The 17,537-nt window shown below is 46.8% G+C and overlaps 1 protein-coding gene across 5 annotated transcripts in view; it reads left to right on the top strand.

The window, feature by feature from the left end:
- Positions 1-17,537, top strand: part of Esrrg (estrogen related receptor gamma) — a 606,512-nt gene that overhangs the window by 50,643 nt on the left and 538,332 nt on the right. The window contains exon 1 of one of the 5 annotated variants that reach the window (XM_004626874.2): positions 9,878-10,134. The exons of 3 other annotated variants lie outside the window; for them this stretch is intronic. The gene's annotated coding sequence lies outside the window, so the exon portion shown is untranslated. Of the gene's footprint in view, positions 1-9,877; positions 10,135-11,275; positions 11,380-17,537 lie in introns of those variants that run through there. One more of the 5 variants, XM_023710238.1, reaches the window with a different exon arrangement.

Below are 17,537 nucleotides of genomic sequence, written 5' to 3'. Positions count from 1 at the left end.
GGGGGGGTGGTTATGAATGTGTTTGTTTATTGCGCTTGCCTTGGTCACATTGCGTGCAAATTGCCACATGGGCCAGCTGCAGCGGGGACGCATGTCTGCATGGTTGTGTCTTGGTGCCCACCAGAACGGGTGGCCTGCAGCAGGGCAGGCGCTCAGCAAGGGCAGGTGGTGTGCTGGTATAGGATCTGGCGGCAGGGAGCCAGAGGGCTTGAGGAAGAGGGCACCCCAAAAAGATAAAGAAAAAAAAATTCTCAGCCTGTGTGTTCAGAGAAGCCCTTAGGTCCCCCTCCCAAAGCACACCACTTTCCAACTGCTCCTGTTAATACTCAAGTGAAAACACAGAGACCTGAGGAGGCTGGTGAGTGAGGTTCAGAGCAGCTGAGGGACCTGGGCTGGTGCTCTTCCTCATGTTGCCCACAGACCAGCAGGGCAGTGTGTTTGGAAAAGGCCCAAATGGAGAAGCAGCAGGCAAGACAAAGTCGAAGTGTCTGGGAGGGAGAGGCTCCATTTGGAGAGGTGGCTTCAGGGCTGTCCCCCAGCCTCCAGCAGATTCCAGGTGATCAACATGAGTCCACCAACCTCAGAAACTGTTCTGTCAGGGTGAGAAAGAGAGGGAAATTTGAACAGCTCTCAAGGCAGCGATGAGGAATGGATGACATGAAAACGTCCTGGTCGTAACATGACATTGATGGGTTTTTAATTTTTTCCCCCTTCAAATAGGAAAAGAATCAACTATGGAATGAAATAGGCCTAGATGACCACTTAAGCAAAGATTTGTCTGCTATGCCTGGCTGTATTATTTTTTCTTAAAGCAATGCTCCTAACCCTTCTGCTTGCATTACTAGAATTAAGTGTGCATCTATTGAGAATGCTATCATATTGGACATTAAACTGTCCACCGCTGGGGTGATGAATGTAGGTAAGAGACAGTTCCTTTTCTTTAATAAATCAAAGCAGCATTTAGGTCTTCCTGTGTACCTAAACCGGCTGGTCGTCTTCAGCAGGGCTTGCCTGGGGCTAAGGTGTATGTGGTGGGCCGGTGCGCTAAGAAAATACAGCAGATCCATCCAGGAGGTTTCTGTGTATGCCATTCAATGTATTTTGTACAATTTTTCCAGAAATTAAGAGGTTACCAAGAGAGTATGCGTTCCCCTCTCCAACTGAGTGCGGCTTATGATTGGAACAGTATTCAGTATTAAGTGGTCTTCAGGATATCTCAGCTTGCATTTTGAGTTCTGCATTTGAACCAGGCTGCAGCAAGGTGGGGGTATCGAAGCACACAGCCAGCGTCTCGGACAGGGAGATCTCTGGCTGCTCTTGGGAGCCTTGTTCACAGGGATGTTGCAGCAGCAGGCAGAACTTTATCAAGAGCCAGTCAGAGGTAACTGGAAATGGGTCCAAAGTGTCTCTTCTTTCTCCCTCCAGGCCTGCTTTGCTCCTTAGCTGAGTATTCAAGGCAAAAACTTTTCTGATTCCTCATGATATTTATTTATTTTATTTTTATTTGTTAATTTATTTATTTTTGGCCAGCTCAGCCCACCATGAGGGTGGGGCTGGTGCGGCTGTGGTGCTGCCTAAGCTTGCCTAAGCGGCAGGGAGGCAAGGGGCCGCTGAGCTATCTCGCAGGCCCCTTCGTGATATTTTCTAATAGAGATAAATGCCTGGGTTCGTGTGTCACAGGCGAAGGCATTATTAGGAGGCTCCCTTTTCGTTTACAGATACTGCAGTATGAGTAGCTCTGATCTTTCTTCTTTTAATGTGTTGTGTATGCGATTTTGTTAAATGTTAAATAAAACATATCTGGCAAGGGTGAAGTGTGTTTTGGGATGTGACCCACGAAACTGGTTTCAATGAGACACTGAAGATATTATAGTAGTGAAGCAAATTTGAGATGTAGACAGAAATTTTGTATCTATTTCAAAATTGTTGGAAAACTGTTGGAACAGAAAGATTTTGAGGGAAATGCCAAAAGCCACATTAATGAAGAAAAACACTGTTGAGATACTCTTGAATAATAGATAGGATATGGAATGGTCAGCCACAAGATAAAATTTTTACACAGTATTTTTATGGCTTTAAGTTGGCTGCATTGTAAACTAAGCTTACTACTCTATTAAGTCATTATACTTTTCAATTATTTAACATTTCTGGCCGAGCTCTCTTCTGTGGCCTTTTTTCTGTACACATCAGAAATGATAGGTACAGTAGTAGTAATTGCTTGTTACTGTGCGGACCTGGCTATGGAGCAAGGTTTAATTTGAACTTCTCAGGAGAAACATGAAGAATCCACAGAGGAAAAAGAATGTTATGGAAATAACTAGAGGCCTATGAAATGGAGGAGACAGCTACTGCATTGAAATGTACCAAGCGCAATTTGAGTTATTCTTACTAAGAAACCTTGGCAGTATATGCCTTCTAGGTACTGTGCATTTGGAAATACTATATCTCCATTTAAATGCAGATCTTCGGCTTTCTCCAGGGAGCTGTTGGGGAATTTTTCAATTGAGCCTCTGATAGGAGAAAAACCAACTGAAAATGTCTCCATGAACAATGGAAGTAATGATTACCAACTATCATAATGTTATGATTTTTGTATTTGTTTAAAATCTCTTTGTGAAGTCAAAATAAGGTACGAGGGCTTCTTCGTGCAAATGAAGAAGTACTCTTGCCACTTTGGTGTCGGTCCTTTACGGCTGAGAGGAATATGGCTTCCTCGACCCGGTTAGCCCTGCCACCTAAGCTAAGTGCCTGACTGTTGCCCTGGAGTAGGCGCGAAAAACTCAGGATAAATCTTGGATCTTCTCACCTTCTCTATCTAGCAACTGGACGGGGGCCCGTCTGTGAGGGAGAGTGTGGGGGTCTTCCGCTAGAACAACTTTGTCGCAGCATTGGTACCTGTTTTATAACAGTACCTTGTAAGGGTGTTGCTAGTGCTGGTTGTGGTGAGGGTAGTCAGAAGGAAAGTCTGAGCCATGGGGGCCTTTTAAAAAAGACAATTGCAAAAAGAGAGAGGGAGAGAGAGAGAGAGAGAGAGAGAGAGAGAGAGAGAGAGAGAGAGAGAAAGACAATTGCAGAAAATCATGCATGGTGTTGAAATAAAATGTTGCACTCACAGCTGCATGCTTCTGGCCCCCCAGATTCAGGGAAAAGGGAAAGCCTTTCCTTAAAAGATCTTGTGAAACTTTCCATAAAAATTCCTCATCATATGTTTCTGACAAAGATTCCTGTTGGAACGTTGCTCATCGGTCGGCCTGTTGTCTAGGTGGTAGAGAAGGATAGTTTTCCTTCTCTTGGAGATGAGACACGTTTCCTTTCCTCACTCCTGGGAGAGGCTGCCTCCTTCTTGAGCCCTGAGCTGGTACAGCGTCCCCTTCCCACCTCTGCACAAAACACAGATGGTGGTGAGTGTGTTGACAGCCTTGTGCTCTAGAGCACGTGCAGTCATGGAAAAGCGCCCTACAGGGTTCTGAGTCAGGCCTTTGTTTCTATTTCTATTAAGAAGGACACTTGGTCATTTAAACCAGGTTGTGGTCATAGTTGCCACAGAAAAAGGGGTTGGATGTGTTTGGAATCCTTGTGATCACGCGCAGGACACGGGACAGGTCAGAGGTGTTTCTTTTACTTACACACTTTTGGCCCATTCAGATGAGCAGTTCTGCTAAACAACAAAATAAAACAAACAGAAAGAACTCTAAGAAAGATGCTAGTGAGTGAGTTCACTTAGTTTATTTCTCTTAGATTATTTAACGGGGAAAAAGATGCATACTTGACAGTCGTTATTTATTGCTTGAAAGAATTAAATTCAAGCTACAAATGCTATATGAAGCATAGTAAAACTGTAGTGTTCCTACTTTGACAGATATTTAGATGGCGGGATAGATAACTTCCAGATATCTGTGTGACTGGAGTGGCCCATTTAAATTTGGCCTCCCTGGAAGATTTATTAGATTAATAAGGCTAATTTTATGACCGATATAATTTATATCCACAAATACCTATTTTTATTAGCACAATTATAGATTGCGAAGCACATTTCCATATATGTTAAATACTAACAATGAGAATAACTAACGCTTGTAGAGTGAGTTATAGCTCATAAGCATACATTATCCATACGCTGTTCTTGGGAAGAACAAGTGTTGTCCTTTCTTAAGAAAGCCATCACTTTTTACAAGGTAAACATTGTGTGAAAATAGATTCTTCTGTCAGAGTGCCCACCTTCCTTCCCTCCCTTTCTTCCTTCTTCTTTCTTTCTTTCTTTCTTTCTTTCTTTCTTTCTTTCTTTCTTTCTTTCTTTCTTTCCTGAATGGGAAAAATAATCTAATGATTCTTTTTTGATTGCACATGTACAATTGCTCATTATCCATTTGTATTGCAAAAGGAGATGTGACAAGCAGCCCCACATGATTTTTGGAGTATATCCCTGCTCGCCAGTGCTCTTGAGGAAAATGTAAGGCTGCAGAAATCATTTCATGCCCTGTATGTTTTCAAACATAAATCAGGGAAATTGTTAGCGAGTTATAGCTCTTCTTAGAGACTGTAGCTCTGGTGCTATAGTAAACACAGGCTATATATTTTTCCAAGTTATTATGTGTAGAGAGGAATCCAAAGTTGGCTATTTAGATGAACACTTTCATTCAGTTATTAGAAATTCATTTACTATTTAGTAGGAACATTTATTTTCTGAAGGTTGCAGAATTGGGCTGTAGGACCTCATGATGTTTTCTACCAGTCCCTATCAGGGTTACAAATTTGCCTTTTACAGCTAATGCGTGTTCTACCCAGTGTGTGTCCTCAGGTAAAGGTCAGTGACAGTGACGGTGCTGGGTACCAGCAGTATTACGATCCGGTTACCCACTCTGTCTGAGAGCAGTGATAAACCTTTGTTCTTTAGCCTCACAATGACGTGGTGACTTGATGGTGTCTGACTTACTTAAGTGATTGATCAATAATGAATTAACCAATTAATCATACTCCTCTCTGTTCCTTTTCTATAAGCTAATTATTTGCTTAAGTATGGCCTTATGCCATGACTAGGAATATTTGGATATACAGCAGCACATAAGGTCAGGCTCAGTGGTTTGGAATGAAACCTCATGAAACTCCAACAGTCGGGTTTGAATTCAAAGTTTTCTTTGTCGATCAATTATCAGATATTCAAAACACAGTCACCGAAAGTCTTAAATGATGACTGCTTTCCCAAGTTAGATTGTAAATGCCTATTGTTACTTATTGGAGTAAATATTGTGTTATGGAAGATGAACAAAATACAGACAGCAGTTCTTTTGCGAAGCACGTGGTACGCATGACGTCAAGGCAGTAGAACCCCGTGGCGGTTCATCACCTGTCTGACCTCTGAGGGCTGAGGTTTCAGAGAACGCACATAGAACCCAGAGCTGGACGGACAGAAGCAGACTAGTGGCTAGCTTATTAGACACGTGCACAGGATTTCCACAGGTGGGGCGCAGAGGACGTGGCATCTCTTGCCCTTGAGATACAGAAGCATTGGTGACAGGACGGATTGACTCCTGTGATGGGCTCTGGTTTCTGTCTCCCACATGCATGAAAAGAGGGCAGTGAGGGAAGGCTAGAGCAGAGTGAATGCTCCTGCAGTCACTGCTCAAGACCTGAGAAGAGAAAAGACAGGCTGCTGTTGAAAGTGAAAGAGGGTTGAGTGTGTGTGGGTGCATGTGTGTGTGCTCATGCATGTGTGTGTGTGTGCTCACGCAGGTGTGTGTGTGCGTGTGCGTGTGTGTGCTCACGCAGGTGTGTGTGCGTGCTCACCCAGGTGTGTGTGCGTGTGTGTGCTCATGCATGTGTGTGTGCACGTGTGTGTCTGTGCTCACGCATGTGTATGTGCGTGTGGGTGCACACATGCATTTGGGCCTCATCTGTATTTAACTGAGCCAAGGGCTGTAAAGGAAACAGGAGAACTCGTGTGCGCCGATTGCCCTAAAGGGGAGGCGTGATGGGTTATGTGGAAAGCTTTGGAAGTAGGCTTTGAGCTCACATTTCAAGATATCTAGTGGAACACTGACTGCCTCTCTGACTTGGAGAGATTAGTTAATTCTCTGAGCCTTTGCCATTTGTAAAAATGTGCCTAATTAACGCACCAGCTCTTTAAGATGGTCTGAATGGAGGGAGGCTGGTGGGTAGGAACCCTTTACAAACTATGCAGTTACAGAGTCGTAAGTGTGAGCGCGAGGCCAGTTCTCAGGGCTTCCTGGCCTCACCATCCGCAGGCCAACTCATTTCGCCCTTCAGTGGCCTTTGGTTGGCACACTTCTTGCCCCAGTGGAACTTGTGCTCTGGAAGGGTTGTTTCAGGAAGGACACAAGAAGTGGTACGCAGCTAGGCAGTTGCACGTGGAAGACGGTCCCCAGGCTTGGTAGTTCTGAGGTGTGCAGTGCTGTTACCTGAAGGGCACATGAACCTTCTCCCACAGGTTGCCAGAGCTTGGCTGAGTACACTTCTGGGTGGTTTTGGACACAAAAACAATATGGTCAGACAATGTTTTCTTTGTCTCAAACATTGCCTGGCTTTGGTATTATTGCCACGATTTGATATTACTCTAAATTGCCTGCCTTTTCATGAAAGCGGAAGGGATTACTGTTTGGTAGTAAATACTTATAAGTAATGATGTCCATTGCATGTAGGAAAAGGTGTTCAGGGCGGGATGTTAGAAATAGTGAATGGAAGGGCCGGCCAACTAGCTCAGTGGATTAAAACACCTGCAAGCAGGCGCAGGGGCCGGGGGTTCAATTCCTGGGCCTGCCATGCTGGCCCCGCCCCGCAGACGCTCTGAGATGGTGATTGAGACTGGGCGTGGTGGCGCATGCATGTAATCCCAGCTCTTGGGAGGCTGTAAACAGGTGGACCCTACAAGTCCGATGTAGTAGTGACGCCCTGAACACACTGTAGACCCTTCCCTAAGACACAAATAAATAAATAAATAAAAGAAACAGTGAATGGAAGATATCAGTGAAACTCCAAGTTCTGGATATTATAAAGAGCTGTTATAGGAAAGTTTCTAATCTATAATTCATTGACAAATAGCCAAGTTTTTTTCCATCAGAAATGAATGATATTTCAAAGTATAAAATAAAAAGGTTAGCAGTTATTCAAGGAATCTGGGCTGTTTGCACCGGCAATATTTAAAAAGCAGATTAAAAAATTTGGTGCATGAGACTGGTGTGTACTTAGATAATGACTAACAGAAATCTATACTTTGTGATCTGTTAAACCTAAAAATTAGGTGAATGTTGTCATCAGATGTTGTGCGATCAAGTTTGAATGTCAAAGACAATATTTAATCACGCTTACTAAAAATCACTAGGTCCTCAAAGTGCAGCACAGATGCTAAGCACATGTAGAAGAAAACAAAATTCAGGTCGTTTATGAGTCAGTATTAAGAATTTCAGGATAGGATTATTTGAATGGAATTGAGCATATTAATAGTACAAGTGCTGGAAAGCCACAAATAAGCTCAAACCATCCTTCACTGAGGGAGGGCGATCACAGGTAGCAAAGTCAACCCAGCTCGCCTTTCTTCTCAGTCTGGAGAAAGTCATCGAAGAGGTAATATATTTAAAATCATGCTAGTCTGTTATTGAATGCAGTGTAATTTGGAGACATGGTCTCTTCTTTCGGGAGATATGTGCTACTGTAGGTAAGCCATGGAGCTATGAGTAGACAGAGGCCTGGACCCGCAGCTCAGCAGCAGAGCATTTGCCTGGCATGCGTGGGGCCCTGGGTTCCTTAGGCAGCGCTACTAGCACAGCAACACAAGAGCGGAATACAGAAGTGCTCAGAGTATCTCCCTGCCCTGTAGAGCATGGAAGACCTTCCAGCTGTGGTTACCAGGTGTGACCTTTGCCTCTTCCCAAGGTGGTTTTCCCACTTACACACTGGGTAGAGCTCCATCTGTCTCAAGAAACTCTTGTAAGGATTGGGTGAGACAAAGCATGCTCTCTGCGCTCCACCTGCTAGGTAAGTGCTCTACTGCTGAGCGACATCCCCACCCTGAGGCAGCTTCTAAAGGGGTCCTTTTTACTTGAGAGAGACTATATAGCAATGGAGGGAAGCAGAAGAGACAGGTGCTTGGCTGCCCGGCCTGAGCGTAGGCCCCAGTTCGGGTGCCTGGCCCCGTCCACATCTGTGAATGCTTGCGTCCTGGTCACTCTTTGGTCTTCACCATGCTGTTAGTTAAATCCTCACCAGAAAGCCTGAGAGGGTTTGTCATCAAAGAATATGGTATATATTTAAATGTTTAAAAAAGTCATTGTGGGCTACACAGTGAGTTTAAGGTCAGCCTGAACTGCATGTCAAAACCCAGTCTCAAAAAGATAAAAATTCATTACAGTGAAACCACATACATTGCTATGAGCATCCCTCCCTCTGGGTGCTCCCCCTCATTTTGATCCCATTGTTCTCACTGCTTTCTGGAGCAGGTCTGGAATCCTCTTTCCTGAGTGTCTTGTGCTTCTTTGTTGGCGTCAACATTCTGCATAGATTTAAAGTACTCACCTCTCGTAGTCACTTGACTTTTGTGCCAGACCCTGCAGGCACAGTGCCAGACCCGTGAATAGGGCCGATGAGCACAACGGTTGGGGCTTGAGAGCCTGCCCTTCCATTGGATGGAACTTGGCAGTGGCATTCACCATGTTTTTTTCACATCTTTGAAAGACACTCATGAGTGAGGACTTCCAGAAGGGCTTCAGAAAGTGGCCAGAAAGATGGGAGAAGTGGATTTGAAGTGAGGAAAAGCATTGTGAAGGGGATTCCAGACACTGTGTCTTTTCCTGCAAATTTAAATTTTTTAAATTTAAATATTCTCTATCTTTTGATCACTGCCTGATGGATGAGCTACATAGTTATACAAGTTGGGTAATTTTAAACAACTCCCCACCTGGTTATAGTTAGAATCAGGGTAGAAAGTTAAATCTGGAGCCAGAGGCCTGGCTTTTCATGATATGACTCAGGCTCTCTGTTGCAAGGGAATCACTGTTACTCCTGAGCAATAGGGGGGCCAACACACCAAGCAAAGACTTTGGAAACTCCACAGTCACCCAGTGTCCCCTGGGCCAGCTTTCAGAGGAGGAGGGGACAGATGCCTTCTCTGCCCGACACTTTTCACCTGGCCTTATTAAGCCTGTGGTATATATTTCCACCTTTTGAAGTGAAGTGAGAAAACTTGGGGTCCTACAACTCCCTGGGCTAGACCAGAGCTCACAGGAGGTGACGGAGGCCTTCAGTGACCACGGCTGAGTGTTGAGTTGGTTGCCACCAGCACGACCAGGTGCTCCTCTATCCGTCTTGCTCTTGATGACCTGCGTCTCCTGATAGTGAGTTTGTGGGATTCTGTTTTGCCATCACCCTCAGTTTATAAGGAACAATAAAAAAAAAAAAATGGCCCAGCAGTGCAGGTGCTTAGACCTGCAATCTCTGCACTGAGGCATATAGTGCAGAATTGGGTGCCGCAGGAGCTGATCTTGTGTCGTTTTTCCCTCAGGTCCCTTCTGAGGAATGTCAGGGGGCTTAGACACAGTGGTTTATAGGAGAAACAGGGAAGTCCATTCTCAGAACTCAGACTCACTTGTAAAATTCTGTTACAGTGGAGCCCATGGCAGGTTAGGTCAGTGGCGAGAAAAACTCCCTGAGTCCCAGGACTACCTCATATTCCAGCCCAGAGCCGAGCTTGGCTTCCAGGGACAGCGCTGGCACCTGGCAGGTGGCAGGGGACACCTCCCACATCCTCCCCAGCCCAACCTGTCGGGAGGCCGCCGGCTGAACCCTGTGAAGTCGTCAGAGGCGGCTGTGCTCTCGGGCACTTGGCTGAAATGTGATGCCATTGGTTCTCAGTCAAGGCTCCCTTCTGCAGGGCTGCAAACACAGATCAGCTGCTACTGGGTGTACACGGCCAGGGAGCAGATCCACTGCACGCCGAGAGCAGCCTTTTTAACCCCGAGACTTTCCAAGATCTGAGCACGCAGGAAGTTTCCTTCCCCGGTGTCAGATGTAGCGCGGAGCTCTCGTCTTCAGATCTGGGCTGGGCTCCCTGCTGCACACCAGCGCGGCTTCTTTGAGACGTTTGTCCTTGAAACTGCACCAAACTCTTGGAAGAGCCCAGAACGTGTGAGTAGGGGTGATTCAGGCAGCAGAGTCCAGGGGAGCTGTAGCCACCAGTATACCAGATCCAATTAGCAGGGCAGGAGGGGGCTTCCCGACGTCGTGTTACCTTCATTTTCAATTCATTCTGAGGAAACAAATCAATTCTAGCTTCTGATACAGTGACTTTGCAGTAGACGGGCTTGGAATATGTTAGCTTTAACTATTTGCTGTTCTCACTTAGCATGTAGACGTGACTCGTGGGACAATGATTATAGACACAAAACTGTAAAACTTCTCAATTTTTATTAGGGATTACAATTGTTGGTCAGGTCCATTTTGAAAAGCAAGCTAGCTTTGGGGAATGTTTTGAAAGAATTAACTACATAAATTCACGGAGAACGGAATGAGTTGGTACTGTTCTCGTTCTTAATAAAACATATTAGTTTCCAGTTTTAATTTACTCATAAAGAACATTCCTCTGAGGTTTGGTCTTAATTGAATCCTACTCAGGGCTGTCTGGTGTTTTAGTGGCTTGGATGTATCTGTTTAAGTTACTTGCTGGGATTGCAGCCTGGTTAAGCCGTGTTGGGGTGTTACTGAGATTCTGAGAACATTCAGGTGAAAGGAATGCTCCCGGAACTTGGGGGGTGGTGGGTGAGTGTCAAGGGCTCATGGTGGGGGCCCCCTGGAGCTTTCCGTGGGCTCAGCCAGAGTGGCTGTCAGGTGGAGGACACGCCGGAGGCCAGGAGTCCATCTCAGCCTGTCCACTCTGCTAACTTCAACCAGTAAAAGCCCAGTACCCCGTTTCTATCAATTTTTAATATGCAACAATACTTAGGCTTATGAGATTAATTTCTCTCAGATTAGGCTGATTGATAGCTGGATTGTGGTTTCTTAAGAGCCCGCTCCCTGAAACCCACCACCGAGCTGCATTCCACTTAACCAGTGAATGTAAAAGCGGGTAACCATGGCTTCAGCCTCCGCTAACTGCCAGGGCAATGACTGGTTGTAAACAATACAAATGAGCCGGGAGAGCAGAGGCAACCAGACATGAAATGATTTTAATAGAAATTACGGTAAAAGGTCATGTGATTCGGTATCCGATCCCGTGCGGTTTTAAAGGGAAAGTCTTTCTTTCCTCCCCTCTCCTCCTGTTTCCAAGCAGCCCAAGTGGGTGTCTCTCCCAAGTTGGTGGGTGCATCTCAAGGCTTCCTGGAGGAGGGGGCTGCTGGTGTCCAGCCAGGCACGGTGACGCGTGGATGTGCCCCGGTGAGTGCCTTTTCAAGAAACAGAAGGGAAGGCTTGCATGTCAGGCCGGCTGGGGAAGGTCATGCTAATTACATCGCAGAAGTTCTCAACTCCAGACAGAGGAGGACCACAGGGCATTGGTGCCTTGGAGTGGCGCAGCTGCCATGCGCCCACCTGCGCCTCTGGATTAATGTGTAACCTTGGTCTTCCTGAAAATTGCTGTTTGCTTCAGAAACAACTTTTGCAGTGTGGGAATAAGCATGGGAAGGAGCTGGGGGAAGCGCTGGGCCTGGCCTCAGGGCTTCACCCACCCTGGCCTCCTCGAGTTCTGCCAGGCCCAGGCTGTACGATGATATTTGTGCTGCTCTGGGAGGGAAAATCTCTGTGTGGGAAAAGGAATGTGTTTGTGTTTACTCTCGATCAAATGCACCAGGCAGAACCTCCTGGTTTTGACTCACACACAACCTGGGCTGCTTTCAGCTATGCTTGTTAAAAGGAAGTGCAAAAAGAAAGTCTGGTTACTAAAGTGGCGGGCCGGGGCAGCACCTGGAAGCACAGCTGGGTGTGTGCCTAGCTGTAAGGGTAGATTGTGTGATGCACAGCTTGTGGGCATGGAACCTCCCAGCCACCACTTCCACCCCGCTCTGGAAGGGGAGAACGCTGTACCTTCTGAAGGCGCAGCAGACCTGGGTTTTGTGCTTCCTTCCCTAGGCAGGTGGAGAGGTGGTTGCATCATCTTGGGCCAGGGATAGCGATGTGTCTCCTTTTTCCTCCCTTAGCACAGAGGTAGAGTCTGTCGCAGGGGTGTAGATGTCATACTGGATGAAAGGCTGTCAGGTGTGTGTTTTTGTGTTAGGACTTCCACTGTGATAGAGCCATAGAACACAATAAAGAATGACAGGATGTAAAAACATCAAACCCTTCAAATGCACTCAAGATTTTCTTGAGCAAACAACCCTTGGTTTAGACTTGTGTCAAGTATTAGCATAGAACTTACATTCATATGCTTTAAAAAAAATCTATCTTTTTGAGTGTGGGGGTACGGCTTAGTATAAGATACTTGCCTAGAATTTGTGAGGCCCTGGGTATGATCCCAGGCTCTGCCAAACAAAACAGCACTAAACCCAGCAGACTCAAACCTCTTTGAGCCGCCAGAGGACCTTACTGTGTAGTTAGGCTGAAAGCTTGTCCAGAACGGCAGGTGAGGCCAGGGCCTCATGATCTGCTGGCTTTTCTGACACCAGCCACGATCCTCAAGAAGAGCCGAGAGGCTGATGTTGGAGGGTGAAAGAGCAATTACAAGCATGGGAACACCACGTCTGGCAGACTGAAGTGTAACAAAAATACAGTTTTCAACTTCCCTTTGCCTCCATTCGCCAAGCAGGTGTCAGCTGCAGGTGTCTTTGCAGTGGGACATGTGTTGCAGCCGCTGCTTTTTGCAAAACTCTGAGGTTTTAGGCAGACTGGGGTGGGGGTGCACACATGTTATCCTGGCACTCTGGGAAGCTGAGGCAGGAGGATCATGACTTCAAGCCCAACCTGGGGAACTTAGCAACTTTAGGAGACCTCATCTCAAAATAAAAAGTAAAAAGAGCTGGTGATGCAGCTCAGTAGTAGAGCAGTCCAGCATTCAGCTGTAGGCAGCAATGTCTTCTCTCTGGTGTCTCCCACCTGCCTGTGTAAATGGAAGGTAGTGCATGCCATCAGGAGGGAGGACGTGTGACCTGTGCTGACGTACAAAAATACTTAGCACCATGCCTGGCATGGCGCTAAGCTCAATGAAGTGCTGTGAGCTTCATCACAGAGTTGGGTTGGAGAAAGGCTCAGCTGAGTCCTGCTCCTGGGCTGGACCCAGAAGAGCCAGGTCCACCCCATAGCTTAGAGCCTTCTGTTGTGTACCACAGTGACAAGTTGTGGCTTGACTGATGGTGGCCCTGTTTACAGCAGAGTACCCTGTTTTATGGTACATTTTGTTAACAGCCAAAAGCAATAGTTTATTATATATTATATAAGCAAATTATTTAAGAGAACTAATTTTTACAATTTTTTCCTCTTTGCATTTAGGATTTCTGACACTGCGGGGTTGAAGGTATTTGCACATTTAATGTGTGATCTTATTGTTAGTGTTGTGGGCACAAGGACACTTAAAGGGGTAAAATACTCCTAATTATATCAACCCTGAAAGCGTCAAGCCTGGTGGCCACCAGCCAATCACAAAGCTGAACACACACACTGAAGAGCCGTAATTGTGAGCGATTTAGCGTGGGTTCCACCCGCCAGGGAGATGTCTCTTAGGAGTGCTGTCCACCCAGTCTCTGTCCGTTGACCTCCTTCACCTCAGACTTGCAGATCTCCCTCACCAGCCATCTCTCCCTCCTCCTCCCCTCTCTGCCACATTGCATTTTCTTTGTCTTTGTGAATCAGAGGGCTCAGAGAAGGGAGAAAGAGGGACAGGAGACCCAGAGTCTTTTGATGCCAGCTCTGGTTTTATAAATGGAAACTTTAAGAAAAGTCACAAAAAAAAAAAAAAAAAATCCATTTTTCTTTCTCCTGCTATTGAACTGAGAGCCACATCTGAAGTGGCCTGCAGGCCCCAGGGAAGCCCTGCCCAGGAACTATTTGTTGATTCATTGATTAAGCGGCATGGGGAGAAGGGACATCCAGGGCGGAGATTCCCTCAGTAGTGAAAGCTTTGAACGCCGAGCTGCCGTGTGCGGTGCTTGGCTTCGCAGTGACCTTCCAACAACTAATCTCCTTTAAGAATGGAATCAAAGCAGATCAGGGATTCTGTCAGATGGATTCTGTCTACAGTTGGGCTTTTGGCAGTTGCCTGGAGAAGGTAATACATTCTTCACAAGGATATGAATTTCCCCTTTCTTTCTTTCTTGAAAGGAATGAAGATGAGGTGCCAGCAGAGATCTCTAGAGAGGGACCTCGTTTATCCATGGTGCCTCGCAGGCAGGGACAGCTGGGCAGTGGAGCAGTTCTCACACTCCCTGGGCAGCCTCTCAAGCCTCCCTTCCCAGGGCAGAGAGAAAGTCTGTGCATGGAACTCATGCCACCTGGGCAACAGTGCGACTCGTGCTCTATTTTGGTGGCAATTGCAGCATGTAGAAGGCTAGCGCTGGACACTTGTCCTCATCATAGGTGACTCCACTGTCCAAGGCCACACCACTTGGGCCATGTGGAGCCAGGGTACCTCATCCCCAAGTCAGCGTTCTTTTGAGGGCTCCTGTGTTCAAGCTGGATAGGCTACAAAACAGAGAACTGACTTGTGTATCACAAAAGAAGAAAGAAATCCAATGTAGCCACCCAGGCCGAGCAGGAAGATCCCTGAGAGGTTGAGGCCAGCCTGAACTATGGAGGGAGACCTTCTCTTAACAAACCAAGCAGGACCAAAAATTCAAGTTAGGACATAGGCCAATTTGTCCTACAAGGATCCCAGGGCGTGTGGGTCTCATACAAATCCTGGAGTGCATGTTAGCAGCACCTCAATCCTCGGGAGGGATGCCTGGCCATTCTGGGCTGTGGTCTTCTTTTGTTGTAAAATTGGATAAAAGTAACTGTAAAGCCTGTATTGGAGGTTTGTTGTGTGAATCAAATGAGATTACATGGTGAAAAGCCTTGCCCAGGGCTTGACCCAAGGGCATAGTGAGTATCCTCATTAAGCCTGTTCCCTTTGTAAGGCTGGTAGAGGAGTCATGCATGGTCCTGTTATGTGAAAAAGGCCTTCAGTGCACCTGTGGAGGGGGATAGCTTGACATTTTCTGCCTTTTTTCTCACGATAAGACATGTGCAAGATGCATGTGCACACAGTTACTACCGCTGACCAGTTGGGCTGATCTGGTGGTGGTGATGGCAGCGGTGGCAGCAGGGACAACACAGACAGGAACGGAGGTGATAATGAGCACATGCTATGCAGGAGCTCAGGCGGTAAGCCATTCTGAGAGCCTCCACCTGGAGGCCTGCTTGCTGTCCTGCAGTGGGCGGGACCTTGCGGTGTGCGGCAGCAGCAGCCGGGAGCAACAGGGAGCTGCACTCTGCATACGAGAAGAAGCCAGTCTACTGCCCCTGGCTCACCGGTGGCCTTCCCGGGAGCATATCAGCATGGCTAGCAGGAGCCATCCTTCCTAGAGGAAGATGACGTTGGGTGCGTTCTTACACCATGGCTCCCGAGCTGGACACCTCGTCAGCTTTCTGTGATGAGGTCGGTGTGGAACTGAACTGCTCCAAGCTTCCCTCCTTTTACCTCGGGCTGGAGTAACAGCGGCAGCCGTTGTGGAGGTGTTGATGAGTGCCAAATGGGGTAATGCAGAGGTAGGTGCCAGTGCCAGAGGCACCCCCGAGAGCAGCTCAACAGAGCCAACCTTATTCCTCCTCACGCATCCACGGGGGATTTTTCTACAGTCCTGGTGTGATTTTGCAACCATAAGCATAAGTTAATCCAGGGGTACAAGGCTAGGTATTTAGTACCATTTAATCTTTTTCATTTAAAAACAGCTTTCACTCCACTCACGTAATTGATGAGAGAAACTTTGCACACTAAACATGCCACACTTTCTTCCTCAAGGCTCGGATGAAGACACTGAGCCGTGTACTGTCTCAGAGGTCTTTCCCTAGGGTCCTGCTGCAGTGCCAGTGGACAGCAGGTATAAAAGTTGTTATCTGGATTTGGACCCCTACCTTGATAAAGATTTTTCTCTTTATTGTGGTGAGCTTTTTAATTGAAATGATTTCCTACTTCTGAGATCTGAGGGAGACAGGAGAGAGGAGAGTGTACCGATGTATGCAGTACAAGCCTTGCTTGGAGAGGGACATGGGGCGGCCTCTTATAGGTGTCTGCTATGCCCTTGGAGTTTGGAAGACCATCATCTCGTCTTTAAGGGATGATTGAAGGGCTTTCATTTGCAGCAGTCTTTCCCTAGACCCCAAGCTGGGCTCTGGAGAGAATCCCATGCCTCTTCTATGGGGGCCTCCTGGGGTCCACCAGACGCGATGGCATCCTCCCCAGACAGTCGCCTGCCGCTCCCGTGCTGTGGCCGGCTGGCGCTCTGTTGGGGAGCAGATGGAGCGCTCTTCCAAGAGGTGCTTCCTGTATGTTGTGCTCTCTTTGGAGACGTGAGTTTTGGTGAGTAGAGCGGACCAGAAAAAGAGAAGATGGGCCAGACGGAGTTTGGAAAATGTGATGCAGGTTGAGATACAGTGGAAAAAAGGAAGTGGCAAGTCTACCTAATTCTCAAGGTTAACATCAAGGTCACACCACCTTCTTAGGTCAGTTTAAACACTATTCCTGAAATCAGGCTCCTATTTGAAGATTCCGAAGTCTTTCATAGGGAAAAATCTAGAAGCTGCCCAATCGCCATTTTTCAGTGTTTAAATGCTGGAGGGGATGAAATGGGATTGACAAAAAGGAAAAACGATGGCTTACCCCCTTTCTGTGAAGGCTATGGAGCCATGCTCCACGTTGAGTCAAGCTGCCTGAGCATAGCTTGCTCACTGATTGAAGAATTATTTTCCTACTGTTTCTCCTGAAATAACAGGCAAAGTAAGTCTCTTCTGTTTTCTAAATGTATTTCTTCTAATAATACATGATATTTGCATTGTGAAAGTTTATGAAGTCACAAATTATCATTTTCCTTTTTATAGCTGAGTTATCCTAGCAAGATTAAGTGGCTTGTTCAGTGCAGAGCAGAGCGACACAGCTTGTTACCAAAAAAAAAAAAAAAAAAAAAAAAGAACCAAGCAGTAGAAACTGTGTCAGCTGCCGCCTCCCTCCAGACTAATGGATCCTGCCTCAGGAATGCCAGTCTTGGAAGAGGATGATGCAGGGCACGACCAAGAGCGAACATGAAGAAAGCTGGGCAGTGGTCCCCAGCCCGGGAAGGTTAGAGGAAGAGATGCTGAGGATTCTTCTGGGTACCAGGCCCCCTGGCTATGAAGGGGCGCTCAGACGGTCAGATCAGTGCCTCCACACCCTCATCCCCTCCACGCCTCCACCCCCCTCTCTCTGTGAGGCCGCATGGCAGAGTATGATGTGCTCTCTGCTTCTCAGAAGGCAGGACAGAGAGCAAAGCAGAAATGACCTTGTGCTCGGAAAGCTTTGGTCCCACCCACCCGCCACGTAACCGGAGAGTAATCCCTGTCACTAACAGCATCTTTGAGGGTGAAGGCTGCCACAT

Source organism: Octodon degus, unplaced genomic scaffold, assembly GCF_000260255.1.
Source record: "Octodon degus isolate 3935 unplaced genomic scaffold, OctDeg1.0 scaffold00017, whole genome shotgun sequence".
Classification (NCBI taxonomy): Eukaryota; Metazoa; Chordata; class Mammalia; order Rodentia; family Octodontidae; genus Octodon; species Octodon degus.
The sequence above is the reverse complement of the archived record's forward strand: the minus strand, read 5'-3'. Positions and strand labels throughout refer to the sequence as shown.